The sequence below is a fragment of the Rana temporaria genome, chromosome 5 (genome assembly GCF_905171775.1).
Source record: "Rana temporaria chromosome 5, aRanTem1.1, whole genome shotgun sequence".
NCBI lineage: Eukaryota > Metazoa > Chordata > Amphibia > Anura > Ranidae > Rana > Rana temporaria.
In genome coordinates, this window is record NC_053493.1 from 333,568,743 (window position 1) to 333,582,219 (window position 13,477).

The following is a 13,477-nucleotide window of genomic DNA, read 5'->3' on the forward strand; positions in this document are numbered from 1 at the left end:
ACTGGACAGGACACCACTTTCTCCAAACACTATTTTCCACACAAAGCCATTTCCAGATGAGTCTGTCGTCAACCACCCCTTTCTAGATTGTGCCTTGTACCTTTCATCATGGGAGGGGGAAACAATAAAAATGCCCCCCCCCCATCAATCAGATGGAAATGAACCGGCAGTCCATTTCCATACGATTGCCCCACAGATGAGCACAAGACCATGTCCACTCTGCAGATGGACCTGCCATCTATCTGTTCAGCAAATATCATCCAAGAGCCCCTGCTGAGTAAGCAGATGCCACTTAGCTGAGGTGCCCATATAAAAAAGGGCCTTTGGCTGCATGCCTCTAAAGGTCACCTCCCATTCAGTTTTGAAATTCCTACCATTTAAAAGCCCAAAAAAAAAAAAAAAACCCACACAAGGAGTGACTTGAGAAATTGGTTTTATTTCACTTGAGTTACATGGTTGGTTTTATTTCACTTAAAAGTTACATGGTTGAATAAAGACAGTACATACAATTTACCCATATTCTGTACATTGCATTTTCCAAGAAACACATCCAAAAGTTTTGCATTAGCTATATGCCCTGCTGACACCAACTATGAAAATTAGTTCCACATTCTTGCCACTACAAATGTAAAAATCCCCTTACGAAGTTTGAGATTCAACAGCTTCTTGTCCAGCTTAATTGTGTGGTGAAGGGTCTTCAAGAGCCCTTAGGTAAATTGTTTCCCAATGGTAGTCAAAATACTCATAACCGCAGCCATATTTCTCAGTGGTTTTAAAGTTAAAAAACCTTCCCCCCCCCCCCCCCATTCGCTGCATTAAGGTAAAAAATTCATGCCACTTGCACACCCCTAAACACTTTAGTCATGTATTAATCCAGAACTGTGCCCATTTGCCACGTAAACATCCCTTGTAATAGAAAAAAGCATGACAGGTCCTCTTAAATATGAGATCTGGGGTCAAAAAGACCTCAGATCTCATTAGACTAAAATGCAAAAAAAAAAAAAATTGAAACTGTCATTTTTTCAAATGACAAAAAAAAATTGTCTTTAAGAGGCTGGGCAGGACTGACGTTTTGACGTCACTTCCGCCCAGCAGAGCTATGGGGACGGGCGAAGGAGATTTTTCCTTCAGTCTCGTCCCCGCTCAGCTGCCGAACGGTCCCGATCTCCTCCGCTACCGACGGCTCCGGTAAGCGGCGGAGGGCGCGGGAGAGCGGCCCTCTCCCACCACCGATAACGGCGATCTCGTGGCGAATCCGCCACGGAGACCGCCGTTATCGTGTACCAGACCGCGCATACTAAAGATCGATACCTTGGTTGTGGCAGCAGCTGCTGCCGTTACCGAGATATCTATCTTTAAAAATAGGACGTACATCGTCGTGCGCAGGTCTGGAAGTGGTTAAAGACACTCCCATCTACCTCCAACTTGGTCAATAGTACCAATATACACCTGCCTGACAACTTGGCCTTTCCTAGCCTTCCAACAATCTCTCCATCCAATCCAGAAGTAGATAATTTTCATATGCCTGTTGATTCCATTGCCTCTTCATGTCTCAACTGCTATGAAATTACTATGTTGCAAGATATTCCATAACCATGTGCTTTTGTTCAATTGTACAATCCTGTAAAAAAAAAAAAAAAAAAAAAAAAAAATTCAGGTTAGTGTTAGGTTGCAACCTTTGGAACTGAAATTTGCAAACGTTGAGTACCATTACTACAACATATCAAAGCACCCTAAAAATTGTCAATTCACCACTTTTCTGCCATTGTCCTTTAATGGCACACGCCTTCAGACAGGTGAAAGCTACAGTATTTGTTCTGTATTTGCAAGGTTGAGCAAAATATTTGTGTCCAAAAGATGAGTACTTCACACACACACACACACACACACACTAGTCCTCATCCACACCTATGGTGAATGAGTTCAAACAAGTGTTGCAGCACAGAGAAGCCAAAGTTTCAACATATATGTTTGAAGAATCAAGTATTCAACTTAAAGGGGTTGTAAAGGTTAGTCTTATTTTCTAAATAGGTTCCTTTAAGCTTGTGCATTGTTGGTTCACTTACCTTTTCCTTCGATTTCCTATGTTTTTTTTCTTTGAATTTCTCACTTCCTGTTTCTCCTCCGTAAGCTTTCCATTATCATCCGAGCAGGGGGAAGTCATTTAGAACAGCTTACCGAGGAACACAAAGTGAAAAATTCAGACAAAAACAAAAAAACACACACATTTAGAAGGGAAAAGGTAAGTGAACCAACAATGCACTGGCTTAAAGGAACCCATTTAGAAAATATAAAACGAACCTTTACAACCCCTTTAAGGAATAAGTTACCAATTTAATTTTCCACAACTTTAGGACAAGAAATGTCAACTTAAAATTTGCCTAAGAATTTTAGCCATTGCATTACAGATGGAACAATTGGGCACCTAGAACCTGTATGTGCAATGTTGGCATTTTCATGCACCTTAGGGGCACATTCGCAGTTTTCAGCCCAACTGTCCAAAGTCAATGGCAGACAAAGCCGTATCAAGAGGTACACACATTTTATGGCCCTTCGGTTCAGGAACAAATACCCTGTCCTAAACATTACAAGTTAAAATGAACTACCAAAATGGTATTAAAAACAGACTCCTCAGATTTAAGTTATCAGCATTTACCATTCAGATGGGTAAACGGCAAAGATATATCATCATCGAGTCAAATATTAAATACATGCAGCAATAAAAACCTTCATAGCTCACAAAAGGCTCAATTTCACTCTTAGATTTACATTTTATTGGGCCAATTTCTTAAAGCATTAAAGCAAAGTGGAGTAGTCCACTGGATCCATTTTTTTTATTTATTTATACCTCTGTATCTTCCTTTCCAGGTGCTTTCATTTCCACCAGCCTCGTTTTTTCATACGTCTGAAAGTCTGGCAGCAGCTTCACTATACACTTAAAATAGTTGTTGCAACCATGTCGCCATTTCTCATTTGCCTCAGAGTGTCATCTAATTTAAAAGGGAAATATCATGGGGGAAAAAAAAAAAAAAAGTTACAAGATGTAAACTATACCTGCAAACTGCTTAATCACTAAAAACGGACTAGACTGGTCAGATTTAAGGATATCAGCATTTACCATTCAGATGGGTAAACGGCAAAGTTAAAATCATCATAGAGTCAATAAATAAACGCAGCAATAAAAACCTTGATAGCTAACAAGGGATTCAATTTCACACTCACTTCCAGATTTAATTTAAATTTTATTGGGCCAAATTTCTTAAAGCATTACAGCAAAGTGAAGTAGTCCACTGGATCCATTTTATAATTATACCTCCGTATCTTTTTCCAGGTGCTTTAATTTCCATCACTTGTTTTTCCATACTTCTGGTGTCTTAATGTTTGGCATCAGCTTCACTATACACTTGAAATAGTTGTTGCAACCCTGTCGTCATTTCTCATTTGCCTCAGAATTTCATCTCTTTAATTTAAAGTAAAATATCAGGAAAAAAATAAATAAAAAAGCGCGTTAGAAGATGTAAACTATACAGGCAAAGTTAAAATCACTAAAAACAGACTGGTCAGATTTTTAAGGATATCAGCATTTACCATTCAGATGGGTAAACGGCAAAGTTAAAATCATCATAGAGTCAATAAATAAAACGCAGCAATAAAAACCTTGATAGCTAACAAGGGATTCAATTTCACACTCACTTCCAGATTTACCGTATTTATCGGCGTATAACGCGCACTTTTCCCCCCTTTAAAAAACAGGGGGAAATCGTGGGTGCGCGTTATACGCCCATCCCCTGTTTGAGCGCCGCCGCCATTAACCGAGCGCAGTACACTCGGCTAGGCTCTGCTCGCGGTCACGCCCTGCGAGAGGAGCAGAACGTGGCCTAGCCGAGTGTACTGCGCTCGGTATATGTCAGCGGCGGCGCTCGGAGACATCGCGGGAGAAGCAGGGAGGATACCACGAAGGCCGAAGACGGACCGACAAGGCACCGAAGAGGGACATTTAAACTAAGCCATTTTTTTTCCAGGAAATTTCCCTCCTAGAACTGGGTGCGCGCTATACCCAGATAAATACGGTAATTTAAATTTTATTGGGCCAAATTTCTTAAAGCATTACAGCAAAGTGAAGTAGTCCACTGGATCCATTTTATAATTATACCTCCGTATCTTTTTCCAGGTGCTTTAATTTCCATCACTTGTTTTTCCATACTTCTGGTGTCTTAATGTTGTTTGGCATCAGCTTCACTATACACTTGAAGTTGTTGCAACCCTGTCGTCATTTCTCATTTGCCTCAGAATTTCATCTCTTTAATTTAAAGGAAAATATCAGGAAAAAAAGCGCGTTACAAGATGTAAACTATACATGCAAACTTAAATCACTAAAAACAGACTGGTCAGATTTTTAAAGATATCAGCATTTACCATTCAGATGGGTAAACGGCAAAGTTAAAATCATCATAGAGTCAATAAATAAACGCAGCAATAAAAACCTTGATAGCTCACAAGGGACTCAATTTCACACTCACTTCCAGATTTACCGGCGTATAACGCGCACTTTTTTCCCCCCTTAAAAAAAACAGGGGGGAAATCGTGGGTGCGAGTTATACGCCGATCCCCTGTTTGAGCGCCGCCGACATATACCGAGCGCAGTACACTCGGCTAGGCTCCGCTCGCGGTCACGCCCTGCGAGAGGAGCTGAACGTGGCCTAGCCGAGTGTACTGCGCTCGGTATATGTCAGTGGCGGCGCTCAGAGACAGCGCGGGAGAACACCACGAAGGCCGAAGACGGACCGGACAAGGCACCGAATAGGGACATTTAAACGAAGCAATTTTTTCCCCAGGAAATTTCCCTCCTAGAACTGGGTGCGCGCTATACCCAGATAAATACGGTAATTTAAATTTTATTGGGCCAAATTTCTTAAACATTACAGCAAAGTGAAGTAGTCCACTGGATCCATTTTATAATTATTACCTCTATCTTTTTCCAAGTGCTTTAATTTTCATCACTTGTTTTTCCATACTTCTGGTGTCTTAATGTTGTTTGGCATCAGCTTCACTATACACTTGAAATAGTTGTTGCAACCCTGTCGTCATTTCTCATGAGCCTGAGAATTTCATCTTTAATTTAAAGAAAAATATCAGGAAAAAAAAAAAGCGCGTTACAAGATGTAAACTATACATGCAAACTTAAATCACTAAAAACAGACTGGTCAGATTTAAAGATATCAGCATTTACCATTCAGATGGGTAAACGGCAAAGTTAAAATCATCATTGAGTCAAATATCGGCATCTCTAGAAAAAGGTGCATGGTACAAGTGTCTTCATAACCCACAGGGATAATTTTCTACAATACAGCAAAGTGCAGCAGTCTATATTGTATCTTTTTTTTTAGATAAAACTTAGCATCTGTCCCAATTCCACATTTCAATACATCTTTAATCTCCATCAGCCTCTAATTCCTAGGTCTGGATGTTCAGGGGAAGCTTCCATGCATACCGTGTACCATTAAGCTGGCCATACACTGAACAAAATTTGGTCGGTCCAGCAGGGTCCAGTCACGTTTCCCCATTAGTTTAACAACTTCTGTCAATTTTCCATCAGTGGCCGATCAGCTACTGAAAGCCACCAGTGTAAAAACAGATCGGAAAAATAATTGTACCAATAGCAGCTTACCTATGCACTCTTAGGCCATGTCCACACTTGCACATTGCAGGAACATATGTAGCCCTTTAGCAGATGCACGCCAGTATTTTTTTAATCACACATTATGCCAGGACATACGTTTGCACACACCAGATGCATTGTAACAAGGTACAATATATTTGGCTGCTTGGGCCAGGTACTTCTTTTGCACATTTCTGGAGCCCATTGAAATTATTGTACAGCCCTAAATGCAACCAACCAGAATGTGCAAAAAATGCACTCTGCCACTCCTGCATGGTGCGAATGGACCCTCAAAGCCAAATCTCAAGTTTTCCCCCACTAGATTTTTGCGCTTCTGGAGGAAATATCCCTCAAGGAGACGAGACATGAATGGCAACTAAAGTTTCCTCCCTACTGGAAGTGTGATTGTTGCTCATTTACCCCCTTTTTTTTTTTTTTTTGGATGAAATAGACACTGCTATGTCTGGGCTCAGCTATCAGGTAGAAAAAAAAAAAAGTATTTTCGAAAGCTATAAACCATATCAGCTAAAAAGGCCCTTGTGCACCTATCCTAAAATACAGAGGGAAACATCACTGCAGTTCAGTTTTAATTCACACCAGAAGAATAAGTTACCTTAATGCCTGGTGAATTTGATAAATTAAGTCACCTGTTAGAAAAAAAAAAAACCACAGCATTACAAGAGTGATACATGAAGGAACCACCAATAAAATCCTGCCAGCATTCAGTTTATACAAGTATCACCACGTACAGTCTGATGGGTAAACGGCAATAGTAAATCATCATCATACTTGCAAAGAAGGGTGGGGTGACAGCAATGTAATAGTCACTTACCTCAGAGGCCATAAGTCACACCACGTGTTCTCTATAATCCTAGCATCACACCTCAGAAGAAAGCACTTCCTGAAAAATATCAAATTGAAAAGTCATGAAACAGACTAGGCTTTACTTCTAAAACCCCCGTGCCATTGAAAGGTAGCTGCTAGCTTTAGAGCCTTTTGGCCATACTATGGTGCTATAACTGGGCCTCCAAAAAGTCATTTAGTCAAGAGTGAGTTTAGGTCTACCTCCTAGCCTAAACAATTTTAATAAAGTTCTCCTTTAAGGGCAACAGACTTCAAGAAAGTGTTCACTATTTTCTGTGTGCAGCAAAGCCCTTGTAATGGAAGCTCCTATCTTTACGTGTGTATGTTTAAGACTTCAATGTCATGCATTTTACTGTGAATTTGCCACAAATGCACATTCAAGTTTACCTTTTAAGGCAGAATTTCACTTTTCACATTAAAGAGAAGCCTTTTCCCAATGTCCTCCCTGCCCAACATGCTTTTATCCAACCTAGCCCATGACATTCGGGACCTCTGTTCAAAAATGTCAAAATGGTATTCTGAGCTTTGACTTCCTGTAGTATCCTGTGACCATCCAGAAAACTTCACCTCTCATCAAGCACCCTTACTGCATCATAAAACCAGGGCGAGTTTTAACTCTGGACCACCTTATCTCCACCCACTGTCTTTAGGTACACCCTCCTTTAGAGTTAATGCACAACTATGTAGTGCAACTATGTAGTGCAAGGACCTGCCCGATTTGATACAAACTGAAAATAAGTGTTCAGGTGTGTCGTATGACAGTTTTTTCGTAAATCTAAAGGAAATTGTACAGAAGATTGTACAAATCAGATTACATAGTGTATGCAAGTACATGGGAGGGAGTGGGTAGACTCATCCGTTTTACTTGTGTAAAGACATTTCACTTTTAGGTCCCATTTATAACTAGCGTAGTGGGAGGGCAAATTTTTTCCTAGAAACATGCATAGGGCAACCCATGCGGTTTGCATGTTTTGTCACAGCAAAATGCACATTGCTTCAGTGTTTGGACGGTCTATAACCATTGAAGAGTAAGCTTAGTTCATTTTAGGTGTATAAAAAATGTGCCCATACACCGACAGTACAACTTGTGTATAATCTCCTTTTCATTTACCAAAACTATACAAGAGGACACCCATCTATTCAATCACTCTGTATTCAATCACTCTGTATCCAATCAGGAAAATCCTTGTGCTACAGTACAACCAGATCATATCGTGTATGGTGAGCTTTACAGACTTTCAGGGAAACTTGTTTTTAATACTAGAGCTCTGCTCCACATAGGTTATGTGATTGCTCAGCTCCTGCACACACTGACGAATGATTTATGCAAAAACAAAAGTTAAGGTGGAATTGTTTTATTAGCCCACAGATTTTTTTTTACTAGAAAGCATCCTGTATACAGGGCTTAAGTCCTGAGCTACTAGCCAAGCCTGAAGGGTTACTTGCCACCAGTTGCCCCACCCAACCCCTACCATGCCCCTAAACACACCCTCAAATTTTCATGAAATTATTTTTTAGAACTTAATTCTGCATAAAATATTTAACAGCAGCCTCTCCCCGTGTCCACCAATGCTGCCTATCTGTGCCCACGCATGCTTCCCATGTCCTTCATGCAGGGGAACAGAGGAGAGGAAGTGGATTACTGGGTGGATGAGAGCGCTGAGGAACATCACAGCTTTCATTTCATTTGCAGTGTGTTCCCGCCATGCAGTCACATACAACCCTGACCAGGGAACTTTGATACTCGTGATTGGACGGGTAACACCTGTCTATCAAAGTACCGGGACCAGGGCTGTGTGACAGCGAGTGCAGGGAACACCGGCAATTAAAATTAAAGCCGATAGTGATGTTCCCTGGGCTCTGATGATCCGGCTGCCTGCTCTCCTCTTTCCCTCCGCGAGTGCTGGGAGGACTCCCATACAACCCTGCATGACGGTGATGCACACCCCCACCTTCCAGGCAGCCCTTTCTCGCTAGCCCTGGAATTTGTGGGCTGCTGTATATATTAGTATATTTGGTCTAAAGTGGTAAAAACCCTCAGAGACCATGTCCATTCTAACAATTTAAAACCTGCAGTATACTGTATACTCTGGGGACTCATTTCTCCTACCTCTGCCCCATTTCAGCACTGGAGTTTCAAAAACCTCTTCAGCATTAAATACTTCTGGATGCCTAGGTGTTCCATTCCGCCAACTCCAAGACCCCTTTCACACCAAGGCAGTTTTCAGGCGTTTCAGCGCCAGAAAACTGCCTCCCATTAATTTAAATGAGTGCTTTCACACTGGGAGGTGCGCTTGCAGGGTTGGTAAGGTAGGAGAAACAGGCTGCCGAAGAAAGGAGTATACTCTGGGTTTTAAAGCTTGAGACCCAATAAAGTCCAAGGATATGGCACCCAATTAAAGATGACCGTGAAATTTATTTCAGGACTAATACATCGATACAACTTACCTACATTCTGATGTGTGATGCTCAATACAAGTTCGGAAAGAGGTACTATCTTGGACACTCATTCTGGATCCCAATCAGTTTAAGACTTCTAGTTATTGTTCCAGATTTTCCTACATAGAAAAAAATATTGTGAAAGTGTTAATTTTGCACTGGGCAATCACATGTAAAACTTGTGTAAAAGTACTAGATACCTTTACAATGGAGCAGGTATCACAGGTACACATAGGGCTGTCACAAACAGTGCTGTTAAGACACACGGCAGGTTGTGTCGTGGTTGGGATTTGGACCAGTGACCCTCGTGCTGCTAGGTAGAAGTTCTAACCACTACACCACTGTGCTGCTTAGTGCCTACCAGGTGAACCAGGCCAAGTGTTATGGCTTTTACATTTAAAAAGGATAAAATCTTGCAGACAAAATCCCCATGCCAGCATGTTCTTGATCACATTGGCATAAACAGACAATATTTAATGCCATTATGAAAGCTACATTTTGCAGTATACAATCAACATCCTAAAATTGAACCATGGGATTTTTAACAATGAAACTAAAACTAATAGATGTACAGTTATTAAAAAAATGTAACACTCCACCTAAGAGGGGTTTACCCCAAATTAATGCAAGGTGGGCATAACTTACATAGGGTGTTCATATTCTACATGTTAAAACACGGCTACAGGAAACAATTGCTTGAACGATTGTGTTTAAAGTTAAGAAATTTTCTGCATCACTTATTACTTAAAGCAGAGTTCCACCCAAAAATGGAACTTCCTCTTTTCGGAATACCCCCCCCCCCCCCGTCACATTTGGCACCTTTCAGGGGGAGCGGATACCTTTGTAATCCAGGTATTTGCTCCCTCTTCCAGGCATCGATCACTGCGGCGACTATGGTGACCTATGCCATGTCTGGCGTCTACTCCGTCCCCCTGCTGTCTTCTGGGAGACGCACAGGTTCCAGAAGACAGGTGGGATTGTGCATGTGCAGTAGGGAAGCGAACCAGGAAGTGAAGCTGCGAGGCTTCACTTCCTAGTTCCCTTACCAAAGATGGCGGCGGCAGCACCCGAGAGCTGAGGGAGAGATCGGCTTCAGGTGCTGATATCGTGGGCGCCCAGGACAGGCAAGTGTCCATATATTAAAAGTCAGCAGCTGCAGTATTTCTAGCAGACTTAATATTTTTTTTTCGGCAGAACTCCGCTGCTTTCACACTGGAGCGGGCAGGTGTTGACGGTAAGACGCTGCTAGCTTTAGCAGAACTTTACTATCATTTTAGGAGGCGCCATTTGGCTGCTAGCGGGGCACTTAGCTAGCAGCCGATGAATGGGTTAAATTGCTCCCATGTAGCACCACTGCAGAAGCGCTTTGGCAGCGGTGCCCATTTATTTCAATGGGCAGGAGGGGTATACACCGCTCCAAAGATGCTGCCTGCGGGACTTTTTTTTTAACGTCCTGCCAGCCCACCGCCTCAGTGTGAAAGCACTCTGGCTTTCACGCTGAATGCAGGGGAGCCGTTTTGCAGGCATTTTACAGGTACCATTTTAAGCCCAAAAGCGTCTGAAAAACACCCATGTGAAAAAAACGCATCATATATCGGCCACCATGATTTCTAAATATCGACATTGGCCAGAGAAGAACTCACATCGGTCGACCTCTAGATAACACCATTGACAAGTGCACTGATGGAATAAGTTTATAGGGATAACCTGCACTGAAGACAAAGTAGGGGACCAACTGCAACAAGCCTGCACCACTTTGTCAAGAACTCCGACAGCACATTGCGTCGGCTTAGAATACATTTACCTGCAATGAAAAAGCAGCTTTAGGCTGGCCCTACATTATACAATGTTTCCTTCAGATTTACAATATGGAGGTCAGACCTAAACATGCAATTTGTATGCAATCAGGCAGGCCCTTGCACTAAAAGGAAATTGTATAATGTACAGCCAGCTTAACTATACAGAAAAGTTATGCCAACTTTAGCATTACTTTCAGTACAGCCCTCATATATAAAATGCAAGATAACAATTAGTTACATCAAGCTTTATTAACACTAACGCAATCACGATAAATGAGCGGAACCCCTCTCCAAAATACTGTATTTCATGAACTACAAAAGACAAGCAGACTTTGTATTGATCCAAGGTCACTGTACACTATGAAGTCCACCTCAGGGACATCCTTGTCCAATTTGGTGGAAGCAGATGAGGTTCACTGGCATGACATGGAGGGGTCAGGGTCACCTACAAAAATCTGACCACGAGATGTCAGGAGTGATTTATGAGGCGTGATGTCCCCACATTGTCAAAGGATATTGATTCGGAATATTCAAAGGACATTTCACACAGAGTGCAGTCACCACATGGGGGGGGGGCATGGCTGCTGGATTACAATACGTTCTCATACATGAACTCCTCGTTCACATTGAAGAGACTTGTCATGCGATTTGATGCAGCCTATTGCCAACAATGTCTGTTTAAACTGGTGCAACGCCAACTTTGCAGCCCCATACTAATTTGCAAAATAAATTCCTGCACTACTTTGAGATTTCGGGCACGACTTTAAGTGGCACTGCTTTGGAATCATGTAATTTCAGATGAAGTTGCATGATTTCAAAGCCACAATGTGAACAGGGCTAAAGCAGTATTAAACCCAAAACGTAATATATTTCACCTTAGCAATCGTGGCTGCATTCGATTTCTTTTTAGACCTAGTTTTATTACAAAACTAAGGCTAGGTTCACATAACGGTAGCGTCTACTGGCCCTCTAAAAAAAGCAATCTATTGCAGACAACTCTTCAGAAGGAGGTTGGCATATAGGGTTGCCACATCATCCCTTTAAACCCGAATATGAATTACACAGGATGAGGCCAATTTAATGCCAAGTCACCAAGTTTAAATACACAGGTTCTGTGGTTAAGGTGGTAATTAATATGTGTTCGGTTTAAAAGTGGAGAGGTGGCAACCCTATTGGTATAGCTTCCAAGCATTCAGGAAGTACCCCGTGAAAAAACATGGGAAGTTTGCATGGAACCAACACACCACAACTGACTTCAATGGGGGAGGCTGCCTAACAGTCCAAGCTAAAACTCTCCCCTTCTGCAGCACATGTAGGCAGTAAAAACCAGACCAAAAACTCATTTTTACCAACTGTATGAGCAAGGCCTAAAGCATTTCATAAGTGGCACAAATGACCTACACATGTGAGAAGAAACCACACCTAAGTGACATGACCATGCCATACACATGAATGGCTATACACCGCTCCACAAAGCAATCCTCCCACTGGCCAGGAATAAAGAGGATCAGTCCGTCCAATAGGCCCCACTTATTACAATCTTATCTACCTTATGATGTAACAGGAGAGCCCATCATACATACAGGACTCAGCATGTACCAGGAGGGCCCATCATATATACATGACTCAGCATGCAACCAGGAGTGCCCATCATATATACATACAGGACTCAGCATGTCCCAGGAGTGCCCATCATACATGACTCAGCATGTACCAAGAGGGCACATCATACATGTATGACTCAGCATGTACCAGGAAGGCCCATCATACATACATGACTCAGCATGTACCAGGAGGGCACATACAGGAGGGCCCATCATACAGGACTCAGCATGCAACCAGGAGGGTCCATCATGCATAAGGACTCAGCATGTACCAGGAGTGCCCATGATGCATACAGCAAAGCCCATCATGCATGCATACAGGACTCGGCATGTACCAGGAGGGCCCATCATACATACAGGACGCCACATGTAATCAATGCACAGGTCCTTGCAGCACAGCGGTCAGTAGATCTAAAGGAGATGACAACTTGTGTGTGGTGACCTTTTATCAGAGAAAATAAAGCTTTATCTAGTAAGTGAGAAGTGATCACCAGGAAGCAGAAGTCCTCCTAGAACAGCACAATTCGTGCAGAAGCTCAACCTAATAAATAATAAGATTCTCCCAGCAGAGTAAACCGTGTAATCACGGGGAGATTCTGCTCTCCAATCCGTGCCACGAGCTCTGCCCAGGAAGATAACCTCAGTGTTCCTCCTATGGAGCGATAACACGCGCCTCACCCCACACATCTTACCTACAGCATTGCCCAGCACAAAGAGAATGGGGGAGGAGCCCAGCCCTCCCTATCTACTCTGCCACCATAGAGTTCTTCCAGGAGCAAGAGCGGACAACATTTTAACCATAGAGAAACCCATGCTCGTTCAGCCATTTTTATTGAGGGCAAGTGTTTCGTCAGCTTAGCTGTTTCATCAGATTAGACGAACTGCCAGAATTTGTAACGGAAGTGACGTTCCGTCGCCGCCATGTTGCTACACCATGTTGCAAGTGATCTTTACAATGGGTGAACAAGAAGCGGAACGTGGGTTTCTGACAAATCTCTGTCAAACACTGGTGACTAAAGCCTTTTGTCAATGGGAAATTTAGAGTATAGCTGAAGACAAATGCCCAATAATCTTTAATAATAAGTTATCATTAACAAACATATTATTATTAA

At 42.2% G+C, this 13,477-nt stretch overlaps 1 long non-coding RNA gene across 4 annotated transcripts; it reads right to left on the bottom strand.

Annotated features, from left to right (window-relative positions):
- Positions 1 to 1,379: 1,379 nt before the first annotated feature.
- Positions 1,380 to 13,152, bottom strand: LOC120941091. Of its 4 annotated transcripts, XR_005749511.1 has the most exons (9): positions 13,058 to 13,152; positions 8,972 to 9,081; positions 6,492 to 6,560; positions 6,273 to 6,306; positions 4,967 to 5,112; positions 4,154 to 4,300; positions 3,314 to 3,460; positions 2,849 to 2,990; positions 1,380 to 1,621 (listed from the first exon to the last, which is right to left on the bottom strand). It is a non-coding gene; the product is annotated as an uncharacterized LOC120941091 (long non-coding RNA). The 4 variants fall into 4 exon arrangements; XR_005749512.1 differs by lacking the exon at positions 4,967 to 5,112 and having other exon boundaries at positions 4,154 to 4,298; positions 8,976 to 9,081; XR_005749509.1 differs by lacking the exon at positions 4,967 to 5,112 and having other exon boundaries at positions 4,154 to 4,298.
- Positions 13,153 to 13,477: the final 325 nt, after the last annotated feature.